An 11,091-nucleotide genomic window follows, 5' to 3' on the forward strand; every position below is an offset into this window, starting at 1 on the left:
GTGGAGAGAGAGAGCCTTGAGGAGAGTTTCAATGTTTACTGGTACATTGTAAAAAATGTATATTTTAAATAGCCATCTCTATCCGTGACCGCTGTAACCTCTGTGGTACACACATTCCAAACAGAGCTTTAGCACTCCCATGCGTCAAACGCTCCGTCGGAGCTTTCCCTAGTGTGTAAGGGTGCTTACTGACAGCAGACGGCGCAATATGATGGATGTGTTCTTGCGTACAAACACAGCTGGACGGAGAGCAACTCTGAATGCAGGGCTCTTCAGACATATGGATAGATATTTTTCTGCATTTCAAACTACGTATAACTTGACACAAAGTCCTAAAAATGTGTACATTGATGTGGCCTTAGAAAAGGCCTTATAATAAATCTGTCTCGGACAGATTGACGAATTCAATTACAAAATGGATTGTGTGAACTGTAGGCCAATGGTTGGTTTATGGTCAATAATATGGAAATAAATGTATTGCCTTCTAAAGCCACCTTTTGTATTGTCTTATCAATTGAAAGCCCTAATATTATTTAGCAATATTCGGCTAAATTAGTTAACATGTCTAAAACAAGTTTATTTTGGCCTGACGCATGCAGCCAAAGGTTAGAGGTCAGCTCATCTGTAACTGAACTGTGCTGGCTGTAAAGGTTGCAGTGTTGGGTGTAATGCATTACTAAAATTAAATTACTTTTTCCTTGAAAAAAGTAAAGTAAGGGATTACTCTTCATTTTTTTAGTAATTGAATTACAGTTTCTTAATTTAAAATCGAAATTTAACGCCTAATGTTAAAATATATGTTTTTCTAATTTAACGCTGCCCCCTTATTAAAGAATAATTTATTTGAAAGAATTAAAAGAACAATACAAAGATAGACATGAAACTATTCATCTGGTTGAGGTTGATGAGGGTTTTAGAAAGTAATTAGTAATACGTAATGCAATTACCTTTCAGGCAGAGTAATTAGTACAGTAATCTAATTACACTGTAGAAGATGTAATTTGTTTAATAATTTCTTTTGAAATAATGAAGTAAACACTGAAAGGTCGTTACTTCTCCTGGTTGTCATGGAATATAAACAGTAGATTCAATAGTAATTTGATATTCCATTAGTTGTTTGAAGCTTTGATATATCTGAATAAAAACTCTTGGTCTCAGCCAAAGCTTTTATAATCTACCATTTTTAGTATTAAGTATTAGTATTAGTATTATCATACCATATAAAGTGGAAAATTATATTTAAGGTAATACATAATTTCACTGTAATATATTGCTAAAATGTTTTTAGCACGTAAAAAAATATGAATCACCTTTTCATTTGAGATGAAATCTTTAAAAACAATTCCCTGCGTCACAAATGTATTGTTTCAATATATTGTTTGGTTTATTTCCTTATCATTGATCATAAGCCTATCAACGGCCTACAGTCCTCAGCGATCCATTTTACAATTGAGTTTATCAATCTGTGCGAAGTAGTCTTATGAGATGTTCTCACAAGATGCTTTCTTGCATTCCATCTCTATGCATTCGTCAGACAGACACTTTTGGTGTCTCGCTGTGCTTGACGCTGCATTTTTAAGATGCTATGTCAAGTTAAATGTGATCAGTCAAATTTTGATCAGCTGTCTTTGATCAGCTTTGTTTGTTCCCAGTACAGCTGGAGCTGCGCTGACTTAACACTGCTGACCGAGACTTGCAAAAATTTAGAGGTGGCAGTTCAAGCTTGACTTGCTCCTTTGGTAGGAACATTCCATAATTATGGTGACAGGATTAATTGCATAATTTTTTAACTTACCTAGTCTCATTACAAAAGAGTGACTATAGGTACATTTTTGCAAAAGCGATCAAAAGTTCAATGCTGCACATTTCGCTGCAGTTTCCAGGGAAGACGTCCACTGAGTGGTGCTAAAAACACAACAAATTTTACACACATTTAGATACATAAAGATAAGAGAGAAAGATTATTAGTTAATAATCTGTTTAATTTTGGTCTGTTTCTAAAACAGTTGCTTCAAAACTATTGGAATACACTGAACAATTTGTATGGAAGAGTGCAGTTTGAGGGAGGGTACATAACATCATTTTGATTTTGCGTTTCAACACAAATATTTCAATGCGGGTATGTTTCCGTGTAGCTCTAGTGGTAGAGCATAGCACTTGCAATACTGAAGTCATGAGTTGAAGTCCCAAGAAATGCACAAACTGACAGGATGTACCCACAATGGTGTGTAAATCATTAATCTGTAAATGCATCAGAAAATGCCATTCTCTCCTCTGAGGTTTGATTTTGGATTGTAATTCAGTTTTTAAGTACACAAAGGGTAGATTTAGGGTTAGGTTTAGGTCAGGGGGTAGGTTTAGTTATATATGCATTTATGAATTACAAATCACTTGAATGATCTATTTGGACATGTATTTTGCTTTTTAAGTGAATAAGTGTAAAGCCTAATCTCTCGTGGAGAATATAGAACTTGCTTTTGATGCCACTCAATGGAGATTTCACCTGGAACTGAATCGATACGTTCTGCTTTGAAATTTTGCATGCTTTTGCAAAAATGAACTTATAGTAACGTATTTGGGGGGTCATTGCCCCCTCTAAATTTCTCATTAGTCTGGAGAAAATTGTAATTTTTCTGTTACTTTCCTCAGCAGAGAGTGTTAAAACACTAACACACAAAGATCTTCATATTCAATGCAGAATAACACCACATAGCTGAGATCTATAAGCAGAGGTGAAGCAGTATTAACCTCACATGCATGAGTGTGAGGAGGAGGATATAAGGCATTATGATAAACCAGTGTCTCAACCTATCATAACATTACCTTAACTCACCTCTTATGTCTGTGTAGACCATGTAAGAAAGAGTTGTGCTAAAAAGCTTTTGTATTTAAAGGAGTCATGTCATATTATATTTTGACATAAAATAGGTCATTGTACTATAAAACATACTGTAAGTTTCAGAACTCAAAACTTTCTCTCCAGTCTGAAAAAAAAAGCATTTATTGTTTCCACTATGCAAAAACGACTTGTTTTAAAATCTCCTACATTGTGACATCACAGTGTAGTTTAATTTGAATAGCCCCACCTCCACAATATACGTAATCGTCACTTTGAACTGATAGAGTGGCTGAGGTTCTGCAACACTAAAAGTGGTACTATTGTGACTGTAGTTTGCTTTTAACCAACAAAAAGATTAAGATGTCAAGGAAGGTCCCCAGACTTTGTCATGTTCCTGGTTGTGGAAAAACAACATCTCTGCATAGCCTTCTGAAGGATCTCAATGTTAGGAATGACAACAAATTTTTGTTTGGCACACTTCTATAAGGATTTTTTGAGAACTATTATGATTCAGACTTTGCAAAGAAACTTATATTGAAAGATGGAGCAGTGCCAACTATATCGACATGACAGTAATGCCTGTGTGTAACAATACTTCTGTTTCTGTCACTGTTTGTTTGTAAGGGATCGTATAGTCAGCTGTTTTTATCACAAAATAAACCATGATCATGACTCCAACATGGAGTGGATTGTGCTTATAACATGGTTACCAAAGAAATACATAACTGCTCACAAAATATTGATGTATGGCAGAAGAATGCATATAGCAGAGTGCAACAAAAGACAATGCTGAAGTATATGCTAGTGGCTGCCATCTCGTCTGTCTCATATTAGCCAGGATGTCCCGTATTTTGACCAAAGTGAATGCACTGGGACGGCCATTATCTCATATTTAAAGGGTTAGTTCACCCAAATATAAAAATTCTCTCATCATTTACTCACCCTCATGCCCTCCCAGATGTGTATGACTTTCTTTCTTCTGCAGAACAAAATGAAGATTTTTAGAAGAATATTTCAACACTGTAGGTCCATACAATGCAAGTGAATGGTTGCCAAAATGTTGAAGATCTAAAAATCACATAAGTCAGCATAAAAGTAATCCATGCGACTCCAGTGGTTAAATCCATGTCTTCAGAAACGATATGATAGATGTGGGTGAGAAACAGATTGATATTGAAGTCATTTTTTACTATAAATTATCCTCCCTGCCCAGTCAATCTCCACTTTAACTTTCACTTTGACATTCTTTTTGTGTTTTTGGTGATTCACATTACTTGTGATTATGCCCCCTACTGGGCAGGGAGAAGAATTTCTAGTATAAAAGGACTTAAATATTGATCTGTTTCTCACCTACAGCTATCGTATCACTTATGGATTAAAACACTGGAGTCATATGGATTACTTTTATGATGGTTATATTTGCTTTTTGGAGTGTCAAAGTTTTGGCACCCATTCACTTGCATTGTACTGACCTACAGAGCTGAAATATTCTTCTAAAAATCATAATTTGTGTTCTGAAAAAAATAAAGTTATACACATCTGGGATGGCATGAGGGTGAGTAAATGATGAGAGAATTTTAATTTTTGGGTGAACTGTCCCTTTAAGCAGCGAAACAGTCAAAGGGGATTCCCTACCCCTGTCGACCCGCAAAATGATCGGTGGTGCAACTCCCCACCAGGCAAACACCCCATATTTCCCATTACATGGGATGCGTATTGAAGCGGCCAAACTACAAAGGCGAACACCCGGGTCGACCGTCTATTATAGCTGGATACAGATTTGTTAACACTTCACATTCACATCTTGTGTTAGTCTGAACTATTTTCACGGTTCTTAGCTTTAAATAGACCATTTCAAGAATGTACACAAAAACAAAGTAATTAAAATGGTCCAAACTAATTTCAGGATCCTTTCAACAAAGTCTCTTTTTCAAGGTAAGTCCGTCCACTCGGTGGGCATCTTTGGAATGCTATTGGGCAGTTTGGGCAGCTATTTTTCTATGTAAACAAGAGTCATGCCAATGCAGCTCCTATCTACTTGAATGGGGAAAGACCGAAATCTCAAAAACAGTTGGTCAAGGTAACGATAATGGAACATATTTCAGAAAACAGTAAAAATCTGACAACACTGTGTGGCGGAGTGAGCAAGAGACAGACATGGTGGGTGTGGCGTCAGGCCTCGGAGAGGCGTTTATTTAAAATGTCCAAAACAAAGGGGAAAAACAAACGGGGAAAAGTCAATGCGGGCGACGATGATCCACGGGAGGGGTGTGTCGTTCACATAATAGATTGTGCGTCCTTACCTCAGATTACACAAAAAAACGCAATTTTACCATCTTGAATAGCTAATGCGCATGCGCATTCTCGAGTTGATTGACAGCCAATGTTTGTATCTAAAAGATGATTGGCCATTTTTCCTGTAAGGAGGGACTTCCTTTCTACATCCATTGACCATTGTGTGTTCAAATTCTCTTATTCATTTTAATAGAAGTGGCCTGTCTCTGCTAAATAGTCTTTATTTTGACAAGCAGGAAATGACATCACCTACGGACAGTCCTTGAAATGGTCTATAGCATTATTTTATTACCAAATATTTCGGGAGCAACAGTATGCCGACTTTGTTCAGTTTTCGATTGGTATTTCAGTCGGAACAACTGTAGTAGTTTGATTGTGTGCGTCACGTATTGTAAACTGGGACATTTAGCTATCAATGATTGCCTGGACTGTGTGCTTTGAGGGGATTTTGTAAATCGCTTGATGTTTTCATTCTTTTATTCTTGGAAAAAACAGTTCCACGAGTGTTGACAGGGGATGTTTGCACTTCAAAGATGTTAGCCAGTCATAACACAGTGGCCTTGTATATTGAAGTCTTAAAGTGGACAGCAAAGAAAACCAAGTGTTTCAGGCAGAGGGCCAGAGACAGGGCAGAAAAAGGTCATTTAACATTCAATTATGGCTGTTTTTTTGTGCAAATGCTTTACTAACATTTTAAGTACCTCAAGGCAAATGTTAAAGTAAATAAAATGTATGACCCCTTTAAGGTCTTTTGCAGTGACCTCTTCGGAATATGTTAACAGACAACAAACACACCAGCTTTAGCACACACACAATACACTGATAGATTTTGGTTTGATCCACCAATCACCTTAGATGTAGGTTACGATAGTGACCTTATGCCAACACGGCAACATAGTAGATTTTAACTGAAGGGTTGAAATGTCTTCTCGGCACAATGATATTCTTTCAGAAATGTTAAATTGGGGCAAGTTGTCACATGTTTTTAATTACAATAAACTATTTATTAATTACATTTTGTATTGGCCAAAACAATGGGGGTTTATGTTACCTTGTAAATTTTTGCTGTTTAATAATTTTTTTACTGTTTTACAAATTTTGCTGAAAAGCCTATAAAAGTGTTATAAATGCCTATTTAGTGTTACAACATTCCCTGCTATTGCATAGTACTGACATGGTCAACTCAGCACTGTTGAATAATGTGTTTTCATAATTTAAATGACCCTTTCCTAAATGTTTGTGTGGTTTTATTTTGGTGTTTATCCAACAGCTATAGAAAAAATATAATGATAGTAGAATTTTAGTTTGTAGGACAGAGTTCACCAAAAAATATCTAACTTAAGAGGGTTTCGAACTAGGTGTTTGAAACCAACATACAAAATCTCTGCTTGAGACACATTTGTGTGATTGGACTTTTGACTCAAATCTAATAGTTACTGAGATAATATGGTCCTTGTGACAACTTATATGTATATGTAGTGGAAAAACAATTATACAGTGCATCCGGAAAGTATTCACAGCGCTTCACTTTTTCCACATTTTGTTATGTTACAGGCTTATTCCAAAATGGATTAAATTCATTATTTTCCTCAAAATTCTACAAATAATACCCCATAATGACAACATGAAAGAAGTTTGTTTGAAATTTTTGCAAATTTATTAAAAATAAAAAACGAAAAAAAATCACAATGTACATAAGTATTCACAGCCTTTGCCATGACACTCAAAATTGAGCTCAGGTGCATCCTGTTTCCACTGATCATCCTTGAGATGTTTCTGCAACTTGATTGGAGTCCACCTGTAGTAAATTCAGTTGATTGGACACGATTTGGAAAGGCACACACCTGTCTATATAAGGTCCCACAGTTAACAGTGCATGTCAGAGCACAAACCAAGCCATGAAGTCCAAGGAATTGTCTGTTGACCTCTGAGACAGGATTGTATCGAGGCACAGATCTGGGGAAGGGTACAGAAAAATTTCTGCAGCATTGAAGGTCCCAATGAGCACAGTGGCCTCCATCATCCGTAAATGGAAGAAGTTTGGAACCACCAGGACTCTTCCTAGAGCTGGCCGCCTGGCCAAACTGAGCGATCGGGGGAGAAGGGCCTTAGTCAGGGAGGTGACCAAGAACCCGATGGTCACTCTGACAGAGCTCCAGCATTTCTCTGTGGAGAGAGGAGAATCTTCCAGAAGAAAACCATCTCTGCAGCACTCCACCAATCAGGCCTGTATGGTAGAGTGGCCAGACGGAAGCCACTCCTCAGTAAAAGGCACAAGACAGCCTGTCTGGAGTTTGCCAAAAGGCACCTGAAGGACTCTCAGACCATGAGAAACAAAATTCTCTGGTCTGATGAAACAAAGATTGAACTCTTTGGCCTGAATGGCAAGCATCATGTCTGGAGGAAACCAGGCACCGCTCATCACCTGGCCAATACCATCCCTACAGTGAAGCATGGTGGTGGCAGCATTATGCTGTGGGGATGTTTTTCAGCGGCAGGTACTGGGAGACTAGTCAGGGTCGAGGGAAAGATTAATGCAGCAATGTACAGAGACATCCTTGATGAAAACCTGCTCCAGAGCACTCTGGACCTCAGACTGGGGTGAAGGTTCATCTTCCAACAGGACAACGACCCTAAGCACACAGCCAAGATAACAAAGGAGTGGCTACGGGACAACTCTGTGAATGTCCTTGAGTGGCCCAGCCAGAGCCCAGACTTGAACCCAATTGAACATCTCTGGAGAGATCTGAAAATGGCTGTGCACCGACGCTCCCCATCCAACCTGATGGAGCTTGAGAGGTCCTGCAAAGAAGAATGGGAGAAACTGCCCAAAAATAGGTGTGCCAAGCTTGTAGCATCATACTCAAAAAGACTTGAGGTTGTAATTGGTGCCAAAGGTGCTTCAACAAAGTATTGAGCAAAGGCTGTGAATACTTATGTACATTGTGATTTTTATTTTTTCATTTTTTATTTTTATTAAATTTGCAAAGATTTCAAACAAACTTCTTTCACGTTGTCATTATGGGGTATTGTTTGTAGAATTTTGAGGAAAATAATGAATTTAATTCATTTTGGAATAAGGCTGTAACATAACAAAATGTGGAAAAAGTGAAGCGTTGTGAATACTTTCAGGATGCACTGTACTCATGCAGGGTGCCAACTAGAACAACACCACTCCAGACAGATACACACAGTGAGCTCGTTTACAAAGATACCAGAAAGCTGTTCAAAAGCTCAGTTTGGTATCTGCTGAGTTCTGAGAAAGATGATGGCCTCAGCTCACTCTGATACCTGTAGAGAGAGAGAGAGAGAGAGAGAGAGACAGTGTGAGTCATCTGGTTACTAGGCCAAACCTGGCAAGGGGAAGCTACACTGTATCCCTTTATCTCTCTGCGTCAGTATCGAACACAGGGCCGTACGGAAGCAGACGGCCCAAAATAGATTTCTTCTGAAAACACGCACAGCCAATCAAGCTTGCATTATAATACAGAAACACAGACCTGTCCGACTGACCACTGAAGGACACGTAAAGTACATACTGAAACCTGTGAGCCTGCCAAAACTCATAAGTGCGTTTGAAGCATTTAACAGAGATATTTTCAAGATGATTGACATTTCCTGTATTTAGTGCCCAGCATATTGCCTAAAGACATAGGGGAGACTGAGGCTAGTCGTCAAACGTTTCACACTCCAGTGAATATTTGTAAGGGTTAGTTTATTTTTAAAAGTCAGTTTCTGTGTAGCACATTCCTTAATATCTTAGCTATAAAACTCTGTTGAACATTTCCAAAAACATACAATTCATTCACCTCTCGTGAAAACATGACCCACATGGTGGCAAGAGACAATGGCAACTGTCAGCTAATACTGTACAGGTACTTGTGGAAAAGGATCTGAGTAGTGCTCCAGCTAGCGGTGTGAGCTGGTAACTACACATTAAAACACTGACCTATAGAACAGCTAATTGCAGTAGCATAAGTGACCACAGTGGGGCGCCAATAAGCAGAAGGGTTTGTTGTTAGTGTTTACAAATAAGAAGAGCTATACAAATAAAAATGACTTGAGTTGACGGTGTGAAGCATTACTACTGATTTGTTGGTAACACTTTACAATAAAGTTCCATTTGTTAACATTAGTTAACAAGAACTAACAATGAACACTACTTTTACAGCATTTTTTAATCTAGGTTAATGTTAATTTTTTACATATACTAATACATTTTTAAAAATCAAAAGTCGTATTTGTTAACATTAGTTAATGCACTATGAACTAACATGAACTAACAATGAACAATTGTATTTTTATTAACTAACATTAACTAAGATTAATAAATGCTGTAAAAATACATATATTGGTAATTGTTAGTTCATGATACCTAATGCATTAACTAATGTTAATGAATGGAACCTTATTATAAAGTGCTACCAACTGCATATTATTTCCAACCTATTCTATCAGATACTTCCAAGGACAAGTCATTTTTACTATTTTGATCAGTCCTCACTATGTTAGTCATCTATACATAATGTTATATTTAAATCTGCAGAATTTGGCAACAATATTCAGTACGTCATAAAAAAAAATAAACGTTTACACTTGGCAAGACATAATAACATGTATATGACTGTGAATATAACATGTTGTGAAAATAATAAACCATTACATTTAAATAATTATAAATAAAATAAATATAAATTCAGATAATTAATATGCATTACATTGTTGAGGCAGAGAGGTAAAGCATTGATTAGACAATACAAAAAGTGGCTTTAAAAGACATTGTTTATTTCCATATTTTTGAACAAAATATTTTGCAATTAAATCCGCCAATCTGTCTGAGGTAGATTTATTATAAGAGCTTTTCTAAGGATGCGCCAGTGTACACATGCATCAGATGGACACTTTTGGAGCGTCTTGTGCTGTTTGCTGTCAGTAAGTGTTGTTTGTTGTCAGCAGCTGCACATTGCCTGTTTATATGGAGATGCACTTACTGCCCCCTGCTGACTGAGACTGATAAAAGCATGAAAGTGGTACAGTATTTTAAAGGAATAGTTCACCCAAAAATGAAAATTCTTTCATCATTTACTCACCCTCATGTCATTCCAGATGTATTTGGATTTCTTCTTTAATCCATGTCTTCTCAAGCAATATGATAGGTGTGGGTGAGAAACAGATCAATATTTAAGTCCTTTTAAATATAAATTCTCCTCCCTGCCCAGTAGGTGGCAATATGCACGAAGAATGCGAATTGCCAAAAACAAAAGAAGCAGAAAGTGAAAGTGGAGTTTTATAGTAAAAAAAAAAAAAAAAAAAGGACTTCAATATTGTTCCCACCCACATCTATCATATTACTTAAGAAAACATGGATTAAACCACTGGATTACTTTTATGCTCCATTTATATCCTTTTTGGAGCTTCAAAGTTCTGATCACCATTCACTTGAATTGTATGGGCCTATAGAGCTGAAATATTCTTTTAAAAAAGATTGTTTGTGTTCTGCAGAAGAAAGAAAATCATACACATCTGGGATGGCATGAGGGAGAGTAAATAATGTGAGAATTTTCATTTTTGGGTGAACTATTCCTTTAAGCTTACATTGCTCGAATGGTAGGAAGATTCCTTATTACAGTCCAGGATCATGACTAATGCCGTTGTTTTTCAAACAAATACCAGAGGTTTCAGAGGTGCTTGCCAGTGTCTTAATTGAAATTTTATTCAAACTAGAGAGTAGTAGTGACTATCATGCTTCATTTAAAGTGATATAAAAAGCAAATGTAAAGTTCATGATGAAACATTTTTTTTAAGCAAATCCTCAGCGTTTTTCCGAGGTGCATGCCATTGGATTAGACTACTTACTAGCTCTGGTGCTGTACTCTGTGTAGGACTAAGCATGGCTACTAGTTCAACCCAGGGAATCACTTGGGGTGCTTCTCATTTCGGAAATCAAGTATCCTTGT

The sequence above is a fragment of the Myxocyprinus asiaticus genome, chromosome 15 (assembly GCF_019703515.2).
Source record: "Myxocyprinus asiaticus isolate MX2 ecotype Aquarium Trade chromosome 15, UBuf_Myxa_2, whole genome shotgun sequence".
NCBI classification, from domain to species: domain Eukaryota; kingdom Metazoa; phylum Chordata; class Actinopteri; order Cypriniformes; family Catostomidae; genus Myxocyprinus; species Myxocyprinus asiaticus.